The following is a 13,646-nucleotide window of genomic DNA, read 5'->3' as shown; positions in this document are numbered from 1 at the left end:
AGCTTTTCATGCTTCCTCTCCATGGTTACAGAAGGAGATCCTTGAGCCTTAAATACAAGGTAGTCCCCATTCAATTGAAGGACCAATTCTCTTCTGTCAACATCAATCACAGCTTTTGCTGTGGCTAGGAAGGGTCTTCCAAGGTACTTAGTAACTTGCTCTTCAGTGACATCTTCATCCTCTTCAGAGGAGGAATATTCATCAGAGCTCATGAATGGTAACAGGAAGTTCAAAGGAATCTCTATGGTTTCTGTATGAGCCTCAGATTCCTTTGGTTCCTCAAAGGGGAACTCCTTACTGGTCAGTGGACGTTCCCTGAGGTCTTCCTCACTGGGAATCACTGCCTTTTCACTCTCTCCAGGTTCGGCCACACCAAGTAAGGTTATGGCCTTGCACTATCTTTTGGGATTCTCTTCTGTATTGCTTGGGAGAGTGCTAGGAGGAGTTTCCGTAATCTTCTTACTCAGTTGACCCACCTGTGCCTCCAAATTTCTAATGGAGGACCTTGTTTCATTCATGAAACTTAGTGTGGTCTTAGATAGATCAGAGACTATGGTTGCCAAGCCAGAATGGCTCTGTTCAGAATTCTCTGTCTGTTGCTGAGAAGATGATGGAAAAGGCTTGCTATTGCTAAACCTATTTCTTCAATCATTATTGTTGAAGCCTTGTTGAGGCTTCTGTTGGTCCTTCCATGAGAGATTAGCATGATTTCTCCATGAAGGATTATAGGTGTTTCCATAGGGTTCTCCCATGTAATTCACCTCTGCCATTGCAGGATTCTCAGGATCATAAGCTTCTTCTTCAGAAGATGCTTCTTTAGTACTGTTGGATGCAGCTTGCAATCCATTCAGACTCTGAGAAATCATATTGACTTGCTGAGTCAATATTTTATTCTGAGCCAGTATGGCATTCAGAGTATCAATTTCAAGAACTCCCTTCTTCTGAGGCGTCCCATTGTTCACAGGATTCCTCTCAGAGGTGTACATGAACTGGTTATTTGCAACCATTTCAATGAGTTCCTGAGCTTCTGCAGGGGTTTTCAGATGAAGAGATCCTCCTGCAAAATGGTCCAATGACATTTTTGACAACTCAGACAGACCATCATAGAATATACATATGATGCTCCATTCTGGAAGCATGTCAGTAGGACACCTTTTGATCAATTGCTTATATCTTTCCCAAACTTCATAGAGGGACTCACCTTTCTTCTGTATGAAGGTTTGGATTTCCACTCTAAGTTTGCTCATCTTTTGAGGTGGAAAGAATTTGGCCAGGAAAGCACTGACCAGCTTTTCCCAAGAGTTCAGGCTTTCCTTAGGTTGTGAATCCAACCATGTTCTAGCTCTGTCTCTCACAGCAAAAGGGAAAGGCATAAGCCTGTAGACCTCGGGATCAACTCTATTAGTCTTGACAGTGTCATAGATTTGCAAGAATTCAGATAAGAACTTATGGGGATTTTCCAATGGAAGTCCATGAAACTTGCAATTCTGTTGCATTAGAGAAACTAATTGAGGCTTAAGCTCAAAGTTGTTTGCTCCAATCGCATGAATTGAGATGCTTCTTCCATAGAAATTGGAAGTTGGTGTAGTGAAATCACCAAGCACCTTCCTTGCATTGTTGTCGTTGGGTTCAGCCATAGTTGTTTTCTCTGTTTCGAAAATTTCAGTTAGGTCCTCTTCAGAGTATTATGCTTTAGCTTCTCTTAGTTTCCTCTTAAGAGTCCTTTCAGGTTCAGGATCAGCTTCAACAAGAATGCCTTTGTCCTTGTTTCTGCTCATATAAAAGAGAAGAGAACAAGAAAGTATGGAATCCTCTATGTCACAGTATAGAGATTCCTTTATGTGAGTAGAAAAAGAGGAGAATAGAAGAAGGAGAAGAGAAAAATTCGAAAATTAATTAAAATAAAATAAAAATATTTTTGTTTTTATTTTAAATATTAATTAGAATTCAAAAATTAAAAAGAAAAATAAAAGTAAATTAAAATTTAAAACAATTAGTTAATTAAAAAGAATTTTGAAAAAGGGGAAGGAGTTTTCGAAAATTAGAGAGAGAAAATTAGTTAGGTGGTTTTGAAAAAGATATGATTGAAATAGAAAATTTTTAAAATCAAACAGAAAGTCAGGTAGTTAATTGAAAAAAAGATTTGAAAATCAAATTTGAAAATATAGGAAGTTAGAAAAGATTTTGAAAATTGATTTTTGAAAAAGATCTGATTGAAATTATTGAAATTATTTTGAAAAATATTTGAAAAGAAAATTAAAAAGATTTGATTTTTGAAAAAGATTTTGAAATTAGCAATCAAAAAGATATGATTGAAAATTATTTTGAAAAAGATATGATTGAGAAGATATGATTGCAATTTGTTTAAAAAAAGATATGATTGAAAAGATATGATTGAAGAAGAAATTAAAAAGATTTGATTTTGAAAATTAAAGTTGATTACTTGACTAATAAGAAGCTAAAAGATATTATTTTAAAATTTAAAGATTGAACCTTTCTTAATAGGCAAGTAACAACTTGAAAATTCTTTTTATCAAAACATTAAATGCTAGTAGTAATTTCGAAAATTATGAAGCAAAATAAGGAAAAGATTTTGAAAATCAATTTTTAAAATTTTCGAAAAGCATTAAAGGAAAAACAAAAAAGATTTTGAAAAATTTTAAGCAAGAATTCGAAAATATAAAAAGAAAATTGAAAAAGATTTGATTTTGAAAAAGATTTGAAAAGATAGAATTTTTAAATTGAAATTTATGAGTAAAATAAGGAAAGATATATTTTTTATTTTTGACTTTTTAATGAGGAGAGAGAAAAATAACTAAATGATGCAAAACATAAAAATTTAAGATCAAAACTAATAATGCATGCAAGAACACTTAGAATGTCAAGATGAACACCAAGAACACTTTGAATGTCAAGATGAACACCAAGAACTTATTTTTGAAAATTTTTTGAGAAAAGAAAAACATGCAAGACACCAACTTAGAAATTTTCAATGTTTAGACTCTAACAAATCTAAAATGCATATGAAAAACAAGAAAAGACACAAAACAATAAAAATTAAAGATCAAACATATAAAATCATCAAGAACAACTTGAAGATCATGAAGAACACATGCATGAATTTTTGAAAATTTTTAAGAAAAGTTAAAAAAGTTGCAATTGACACCAAACTTTAAAAATGACACAAGACTCAAACAGAAAACACAAAATATTTTTGGTTTTTATGATTTTATTGAATTTTTTTTTTGTATTTTTCGAAAATAAGAAATAAAAAGCTTATAAAATTAAAATAAAATTACCTAATCTGAGCAAAAGATGAACCGTCAGTTGTCCAAACTCGAACAATCCCCGGCAACGGCGCCAAAAACTTGGTGCACGAAATTGTGATCATCAATGGCGCCAACAACTTGGTACACACAATTGTAATCTCAACTCTTTATCACAACTCCGCACAACTAACCAGCAAGTGCACTGGGTCGTCCAAGTAATAAACCTTACGTGAGTAAGGGTCGATCCCACGGAGATTGTCGGCTTGAAGTAAGATATAGTCATCTTGTAAATCTCAGTCAGGCGGATTCAAATGGTTATGGAGAATTGATAATTAAAAGATGAATAAAAGATAAAATAAGATAGAGATACTTATCTAATTCATTGGTGAGAATTTCAGATAAGCGTATGAAGATGCTTTGTTCCTCCTGAACTTCTGCTTTCCTATTGTCTTCATCCAATCATTCATACTCCTTCTCATGGCAAGCTGTATGTTGGGTTTCACCGTTGTCAATGGCTACCTCCCATCCTCTCAGTGAAAATGGTCCAAATGCGCTGTCACCGCACGGCTAATCATCTGTCGGTTCTCGATCATGTTGGAATAGGATCCATTGATCCTTTTGCGTCTGTCACTACGCCCAACACTCGCGAGTTTGAAGCTCGTCACAGTCATCCCTTCCCAGATCCTACTCAGAATACCACGAACAAGGTTTAGACTTTCCAGATCTCAGGAATGACCGCCAATAATTCTAGCCTATACCACGAAGGTCTTAATCTGAGATTAGAAACCCAAGAGATACACATTCAAGCTTGTTTGCATGTAGAACGGAAGTGGTTGTCAGGCACGCGTTTATAGGTGAGAATAGTGATGAGTGTCACATAATCATCACATTCATCATGTTCTTGTGTGCGAATGAATATCTTGCAGAAGAAATAGGCTTGAGTTGAATAGAAAAACAATAGTACTTTGCATTAATTCATGAGGAACAGCAGAGCTCCACACCTTAATCTATGGTGTATAGAAACTCCACCGTTGAAAATACATAAGAACAAGAGGTCCAGGCATGGCCGAATGGCCAGCCTCCCAAAGAGGGTTCAATCATCAAAACATGATTAAAAGATGATTCAAGGATGAAAATATAATAGCAAAAGGTCCTATTTATAGAAAACTAGTAGCCTAGGGTTACAGAAATAGGTAATTAATGCAAAAATCTTCTTCCGGGCCCACTTGGTGTGTGCTTGGGCCGAGCATTGAAGCTTTCACATGTAGAGACTTTTCTTGGAGTTAAACGCCAGCTTTTGTGCCAGTTTGGGTGTTTAACTCCAGCTTTTATGCCAGTTCTGGCGTTTTGACGCCAGAATTTTTATGCTGACGTGGAACACCGGTTTGGGCTATCAAATCTCGGGCAAAATATGGACCATTATATATTGCTGGAAAGCCCAGAATGTCTACTTTTCAACGCAATTAAGAGCGCGCCAATTGGGCTTCTGTAGCTCCAGAAAATCCACTTCGAGTGCAGGGAGGTCAGAATCCAACAGCATCTGCAGTCCTTTTTCAGCCTCTGAATCAAATTTTTGCTCAGGTCCCTCAATTTCAGTCAAAAAATACCTGAAATCACAGAAAAATACACGAACTCATAGTAAAGTCCAGAAATGTGATTTTTATTTAAAAGGTAATAAAAATATACTAAAAACATACTAAAAATAATGCCAAAAAACGTATAAATTATCCGCTCATCAGTGGGGTATCCTATCGAGTCAATGCTTAGCCTAAAAAGGCTTAAGGCAATAATATCTAAGTTTCTTAGGTCAAGCTACGGTTTGATATGAGTTTTGCCTGAGAAGGTTGGTAAATATCTAAGGTTCTTGGTTGGTGGTCGAGTCATTTCTTAGTTTGAGAAGGCTTGAGATAATAATATCTAACATTCTTAGGTTGGTTGGATATCTATTTCGAGTCTTGTTTGAGAATGTTAGTTGAATATTTAGGGTTCTTAAATAGTGGGGTATCCAATCGAGCCATTTTGTAGTCCTAGAAAGGCTCTAGAAAATAATATATAAAGCTCTTAGATTATCCTAGACTCTAATCTAAGTCAAAGAAATAGCCTGTGAAGGCTCAACGTAAATAATTTCCTTTGTCCACTTATTCTAATAGTGAATCTCTTAAATTTTCTTAAGGGTTGGATGTAAGCAGTTTATCCGAACCAGTATACTTTTGCACGTGTTTCTTCTAAACTTTTAACTCCTTGAATTTGATGGTCTACATTATTTTTAGTTTATTGAACCTTAGTTATGCTTTTATTCCAATCTGATGATATCTCAAATTATTTACGGACTAGATCTAAAGTTTCTAAGGGATCTCAAAATCATCCCTACAATCTGAAGCACCATAAGATTAGCAATGCTAAAGGATCTCTAGAACTTACATTAACATTCTTGCTGCATACAAGTCCAAAGACTTGTTCAAGTTCTCTTGCTTGAAGAAAAATTGCCTATGCATGATTCAACCTTCCATCTCGTGTCAAGTACTTGTGCACCTTCATCATCGCCCACCATCGTCACTTTCTTGGATCTACACTACTTCTATCTTTGTAACCTCTGGCTTTGCTTCTCCACTCAATCATCGCGTCTCCTTTACCTTTGTTTCTTTTCTTTTGTCAGTCTCTGTCTAAAAATTTGTTCAATCTTCTGTTCATTTCTTTTTACATCTAAATTGTTGAATTAATTTTGAATTAGAGTTATTCATGATAGTTATTTGGATTGAGTTTGAAAAATTAGTGATGATAATAGTGGTGAGAAGTAGTGGTGGTGATAAAGAAATAATGATAATAATTTAGGATAAAATTGATATTTGAATTAGACTTTTATGTCTTGTATATCACCAATTATATCAAAACTTTTTGTATCTATATCTCTTAGTATATTTGTGTATATGTACTTATGTCTAAAGGACATTAACGATATACTACCTTAATTTATGGTTAGGGATGTTCAACCCAACAATTTTTAGCTTAAATCAAATATGTGGATATGAAAAAATTTCAAACTTAAAAAAGAGCTTTTAACCCTTTCTTTATGAAGATTGTGTTTTTTTTTTTTCCTTTCTTTCTTTCACCTTTATAGGGTTATTTTATTTTAAAAACGTTATAACAATACTTTTTTAATGGTACAAATAAAACAACCAATACAAAAAAAAATCTATCAATAATAATAATAATAATAATAATAATAATAATAATAATAATAATAATAATAATAATAGAGTGAGTGCAAAATAGAATACAAAATATACATTGAAAATGAATTAATATATGTATTTATACATAAATACATGATAATTAATTTGATGACTAATTTTTTGTGTGTAATATAACTTTTTTTTATTTGATCTTATGTACATACGATCAAATATTATCTCCAAAATCTGAATTAATACAAATTGGATATTCAAACTAGACGGATCTCATTTTTTTGGTAAACCACCAAAAATATATTTGAATCATTTTTGCATTAACAAAAATGCTTTTGAATTCTATTATTAACAAAAATGTCTTTAAATTATTTAAAATATGAAAAAAAAGGCCCTTGTTATTTTTCGTTGAGGTAGAGCATCTAATAAAAAAAAGATAAACAAAAAGACAAAAATTCAAACTGAATAAAAAGATATTGAAATTGAAATATAAAATAAAAAGAATAGATTGAAATTGAATACAAATAAAATTACTCTACTTTTATCCAATTTCTTGATGCAACAAGAAAAGGACTCCTCAACCTAACTTGTTCAAACTATAGTCTGGGAATTGAATCCAAAGGACTCCCTCAACCTTCTACCCAATTCTCTGATGCAATAAGAGAGCAACTCACTCAACCTCACTTGTCCACACTATAGTTTTATCACGAAACCAAAAAGTTCTTTGACACTCCTCTAATAATTCAATATGACGATTATAATAGTTTGTGAGGTATTTATAACCTCTTGTTAAGTTAAAACAAAGAAACTATAAGCCCACAAACATAAAGGCCTATTAGTAACTAAATAAATAAAATCAAAATACATCAAATTAAATTGAATATTCAAAAAAAAATATTAACTAATAACTCCTCAATAATACTTGAACTTTTAGATTAAGAACATTTGAAGTATGTATCAGCATCTCAGTTCACAAATGTGCATTTTTTGCACGTTTACAAATTATTTAAGAGTATTTTTGTTGATAATAAAAGACGGAGCATTGTTGTGCGCAACAAAATCATTCGAGTACATTTTTTATAGTTTATCTTTTTTTATAGTCTTATATTCATGACTAGAGTTAATTATTAATTTCGTACCAGAAAAATTTGAAAAAAAAAACCCTAAAATATGTTATCGACAAAATACTCTTGAATATTTTTAAAATTTTAACAAGGATGTGTATTACTTTGCCAAAGTCCATTTCTGATAAATATAATATTGAGGTGATCACCCAAGTTTGATGATTTAACTAATTCTAAAGGTGAATTACTGATGTGTTATTAAAATTGGACATTGATTAAATTAATTTAAAATATCAATCAGTAATTTATCTTTAGAGTTAACTAAATTATCTAATTCTGAATGATAAGTCAATATTATTTGAAAATATACACGCCAAGTTGTGCCGTCAGGGTTTTGTGACTTGTGGTGTGCACTAGGGTTTTGATCATTTTTGAGAGATATTGTGTGTGAGAGTGTGTCTCCATTCAATTTTAGGGACAATTCAAAATATCGTCAAGTGAAAATTGAATTTTGTGTGTGTGGTCAAACTACAATGTCAATTTTACCGAACTAAGGGGAGAGACAATCACATTAGGTTAATGATTTTAATGAGGAAGTGGTCATTTTGGAGGAAGAAGATGTGAGATCAGGTATCGAGGATTGTTCCAGGAGTCTGGTGGGAAGAATTATGGCAGATCAGGGGTTCGGTATAGGAACTATCGAAGGCGCTTTCACTGCTATCTGGAACTATCCAGAGGGATTTAGAATCAAAAGCCATGGAGACAATATTGATTAGTTTTTCTTCCCCAATGAAATTGATTTGATCAGGGTGGAGAGGGGCTCTCCATGCCTAATAAAATAATTTGTGATTCATCTAAGATGGTGGAATCCAGAATTAAAGCTTGCAGAAGATGACTATTCGAGAATCCCAATGTGGATCCAACTGTGGGATATACCAGGATTTTGTAAAACAAAAGAGGCGGCAAGGAGGATAGGGGGAGAATTGGAAGCGTCTTAGATATCGATTTCTTTCTAATGAGAGCTAGGGGAGACAGAATTATGAAAGTGAGAGTGGAGGTGGATGTGACTCAACCACTCAAGCAAACCATGAAGGTGACTAGCCCAGATAAAAAGATATGCGTGCTACAACTGAAGTACGAAAAGCTTGGGGTTTATTGCTATTTTTATGGATTTCTAGGATGGTGCACGAATTGTGAATCACACTTTTCACAACTCGTACCACTAACCAGCAAGTGCACTGGGTCGTCCAAGTAATACCTTACGTGAGTAAGGGTCGAATCCCACGGAGATTATTGGTTTGAAACAATCTATGGTTATCTTGCAATTCTTAGTTAGGAAGTCAATTATATTTATCAGTTGAATTGCGAATAAACAAGGGAGCATGGATTAAAGGTTACTTGTTATGCAGTAATGGAGAATATGTTGGAGTTTTGGAGATGCTTTGTCTTCTGAATCTCTGCTTTCCTCTGTTCTCTGATTCACGCACGCACGTCCTTCTATGGCAAGCTGTATGTTGGGGCATCACCGTTGTCAATGGTTACATCCCCTCCTCTTGTGAAAATGATCCAAATGCTCTGTCACAACACGGCTAATCATCTGAGGTTCCCGATCATGCTGGAATAGGATTCACCCTCCTTTTGCGTCTGTCACTACGCCCAGCACTCGCGAGTTTGAAGCTCGTCACAGTCATTCAATCATTGAATCCTACTCGGAATACCACAGACAAGGTTTAGACTTTCCGGATCCTCTTGAATGCCGCCATCAATCTAGCTTATACCACGGAGATTCTGATTAAGAGATCTAAGAGATACTCATTCAATCTAAGGTAGAACGGAGGTGGTTGTCAGACATGCATTCATGGATTGAGGAAGGTGATGAGTGTCACTGATCATCACCTTCTCCATAGTTAGGCGCGAATGGATATCTTAGATAGGAACACGCATGTTTGAATGGAAAACAGAAATACTTGCATTAATTCATCGAGACACAGCAGAGCTCCTCACCCCCAACAATGGAGTTTAGAGACTCATGCCGTCAACGAGTACAAAGTTCAGATCTAAAAATGTCATGAGGTACAAAATAAGTCTCTAAAAGTTGTTTAAATACTAAACTAGTAGCCTAGGTTTACAGAAAATGAGTAAACTATAGCAGATGGTATAGAGATCCACTTCTGGGGCCCACTTGGTGTGTGCTGGGGCAGAGACTTAAGCAATTCACGTGCATAAGGCCATTTTGGGCGTTCAACGCCAGGTTTGGATCCATTTCTGGCGTTGAACTCCAACTTTTGATCCTTTTCTGGCGCTAGACGCCAGAATTGGGCAGAGAACTGGCGTTGAACGCCAATTTATGTCATCTATCCTTGAGCAAAGTATGGACTATTATATATTGCTGGAAAGCCCTGGATGTCTACTTTCCAACGCAATTTGAAGCACGCCATTTCGAGTTCTGTAGCTCCAGAAAATTCACTTTGAGTGCAGGGAGGTCAGAATCCAACAGCATTAGCAGTCCTTTTTTTAGCCTGAATCAGATTTTTGCTCAGCTCCCTCAATTTCAGCCAGAAAAATACCTGAAATTACAGAAAAACACACAACTCATAGTAAAGTCTAGAAATATGAATTTTTCCTAAAAACTAATGAAAATGGACTAAAAACTAACTAAAACATACTAAAAACTATATGAAATTAACCCCAAAAAGCGTATAAAATATCCGCTCATCATAGGACATGAAATGCAAAGCTGCGATCAACTCCTTGCAATTCCAGAAACAGAAGTAAAGGAAGAGTTGAAATGGAGGCTTGATCTGAAAGCTGAACAGATAGGATGGAGAGTTAGAAAGACGGAAGAAACCAAGAGCCCTAACCTAACAAGGAAAAACTCAGTTGCAAAACCTACCCCTGTTAGCTTATTAAAAAGCTTTGCTAAACTATCTTTTCAGGAAAGTAGGAGCCAAAGAGGCCCGGAAGAAAACAGAAGCAACTCAGTTCCTAATTTTTTTACAAGTAATTTGATTGACCAGAACAGCTTTCAAATTGATGTACCTCATAAGAATGATGGAAAGATTAATAAGAGACAAAATATCAAACATCTGGCAAGAAGAGGAGGGCCGGGTGAATCAATAATCAGTGTGTTAAGGGAAAAACGAAAAATAGATGCAATGGAAATGCAAGCCGATCTGGAGGATTGGAGAGTTAAGGAAGGAAAGAACGTTGAAGGGGGGAGGGTGCCAACCCAAATATGGCACCCCAAATGCAATGAAGCTAATAATGTGGAATTGCCGGGGTTTGGGGAAACCCCAGGCAATTCACAACATCAAAGGGATAGTAAGATCTTATTCTCCCGAGGTGATGTTTTTATGCGAGACTAAAAATCAAACCTCGTTTGTTAATGGTAAGCTACGTGATAAACCCCGATTTCGTGGTTTATCTTGTGCTTATTTTGGGGGATTTTATCAATATTTCTCACATTTATTCACAAGAAATGCATGGTTTTGTGTTCACTCCCCAATATTGCTCTATGATGAAAAACATGCTTATTTTGCCTTAAAATTGCCATATTTTAATCCTCTTCTATTGTCATTCGATGCCGTGATATCTTTGTTGAGTAATTTCAGGAATTATAGGTTAGGAATGACTCAGAAGAGAGAGAGAAAGCATGCACAAAAAGGGAGGAACATGAAGAATTGAAGTCTTGGGAGCAGCAGCATCGGCGCGCCCGCACACTCCACGCGCTCGCATGGATGGGACTGGCTAGAAGCGGCACGCAAGGATGGATGTATCCACGCAGATTGGAAGATATCTATCGACGCACACGCGCAACTGGCGCGCACGCGTGGATCACAAAAGTAATCGGCGCGTGCGCACGCATGGCGCGCACGCGTGGGAAGCTGCACGTGACCTCATTAAGAGAAATCGTGCCTGGCGATTTCTAAGGCCAAGGAGGCCCAATTTCAAGTTGTTTCTGCATGAAAAAGACCCAAGGATGCTAAGGGGAAAAGGAGGATGACTCATTTTGACACTAGGACATAATTTTAGAATTTTTTTTTTTGTTCTTTGGTGATTCTAGAGAGAGAAACCCTTGTTCCTCTCTAGATCTAGTTTCCATTTTGATTTCCCCTTGTTGATTTGTGAATTGGATTTTGTTGATTACAGTTTTAATTGTTCAATTTAAATTCCTTGTTACAATCTTGCTTACATCTAGTGATAGTTTTATGATTCTTGTCAATTGTCATTTTTACCCATTTCATGAATGTTGTGGATCTTGTTTTGTTGATGTTACATTGATGATTTCTATGTTTAATCTTGTTGATTGTTTGATTGTACGTTGATAATTGTTAGTGGGTTTTTGTATAATTCAATTTAATTGCTATTTTGAACATGTCTTTTGTTAGTGCTTACCAAGTGTTTGATGAATTGTTCACTTTGATTATGGAATAGTTCTTCCTCACTCTTGGCCTAGGTCAAGGGAATTGGGTAAACTTGAGTCATTGGGTCTAATGGATTTGATGATTTGGGAGCCCTAGGTGGTCAATTTGATACTCATTGACGCCAACCCACTACTAATCTAATTATTAGGTAGGTTGGGACTTATGGGTTGATGTGATCAGGGCCATTTGACGTACTTCAAGTCTAGGAGTAGACATCACGTACTTAAGACTTGAGAGTAGACTTAATGAGCTTGGTTCCCCATAATTATCAAGATGTAGTTATTGGACAAGGATTGTGATCCCAATTCCCATGCCTAACCAAGAGTTGTTTTTGTCATTCACATTCGAAAACCAATTTCCAATTTCGATTGTCTTAGTTATAGTTATTCGTTTAGTGTAAGGTAGAATTAAGTAGAATATTGCTTGTTCATTGGAATTGCTTAATTTTTGCTTACGTAGTTGAATTCGTTTATTGCAATTTAAGATTACTTGCTTGTTAAGTTTTCCATTTATTTTCATGCTCATAACTCACAACCCTGGATTTCTAACCAATGTCGAAGTACATGTTTGCCCATTCCTTGTGAGACGACCCGAGGTTTAAATACTTCGGTTATTTCTATTGGGGTTGAACTTGTGACAACCAAATCCCTCTTCTAAATTTGACCTCCTGAGGATTGTTGTTGGTAGAGCTATACTCACAACGAGGTGATATTAAAGAGAAATCTACCAATACACCCTTGGCTCGAGTATACGTCAAATTTTTGGCGCCGTTGACGGGGAATGGTTGCAACATATGCCTTGATATTGGTTATGTGAATATGTGAATACTGTAGATATTTTGCTCTTTCAATACTTAGCTATAGTTTAAATTTCTCTTGCAATTGTACTATGACTTTCAAGTTTGATAACTCGGTCTCAACCGAATTCTAGCTTAGCCAACTTTGACTCCGAGATTGAAAGAACTTTGTTACATACTCGGCAAGCTAGAAGGCGATTGGACTACACGCCTAGTACTTCGGCCTCTCTTGAGGAAAACACCGAATCACTAGACGCCACCGAGGGTGACTTGAAGTCCATTACTTCCTATTCTTCTGTTGGCACTACTGATACATCTTTGCATCCTACAGGTGAGCCATACATGGCGGAGCCACGCCGGATCACTTTGCATGAGCAAGGAGCTCCGGATATCATACTTCCACCGTTACAAGCAAGGTATCCTAACATTGATCCAAACTTTGAGTTGAAGAATAGCTTGATAAATCTACTTCCTAAGTATCATGGGTTGCCGGGACAAGACCACATCCGACATTTGAAGGATTTTCATGTTGCTTGTTCTACGGCTCGAAGGCATGGAGCCGATGAGGTAGCTGTCATGGTTTTTGCCTTTCCTTTTTCTCTTGAAGCACAAGCAAAAACATGGTTTTATTCGCTACCGGATGATATTGTGACTAATTGGGATTTCTTGAGAAGAGAGTTTCTTGACAAGTTCTTCCCACCGGAGAAGACCGAGTACATCCGGAAAGAGATTTCGAGCACAATGCAAAGAGACCAAGTGAGCATGTATGAATATTGGTCTCAGTTCAAGAGGCTATTGGAGTCATGTCCACATCACGGAATGACCACTCGCTTACTCATTAGCTACTTTACCGGAGGTCTTTGTGCGGAAAATAGAAGATTGCTTATCGCCTCTAGTGGCGGGTCCCT

General features: G+C 36.0%; 1 non-coding gene across 1 annotated transcript; it reads left to right on the top strand.

Annotated features, from left to right (window-relative positions):
* Nucleotides 1-1,133: 1,133 nt before the first annotated feature.
* LOC112788344 (small nucleolar RNA R71) lies at nucleotides 1,134-1,241 on the top strand. Its single transcript, XR_003195712.1, has one exon. It is a non-coding gene; the product is annotated as a small nucleolar RNA R71 (small nucleolar RNA).
* The last annotated feature ends 12,405 nt before the right edge of the window (nucleotides 1,242-13,646 follow it).

This window comes from Arachis hypogaea, chromosome 20 (assembly GCF_003086295.3).
Source record: "Arachis hypogaea cultivar Tifrunner chromosome 20, arahy.Tifrunner.gnm2.J5K5, whole genome shotgun sequence".
NCBI lineage: Eukaryota > Viridiplantae > Streptophyta > Magnoliopsida > Fabales > Fabaceae > Arachis > Arachis hypogaea.
The sequence above is the reverse complement of the archived record's forward strand: the minus strand, read 5'-3'. Positions and strand labels throughout refer to the sequence as shown.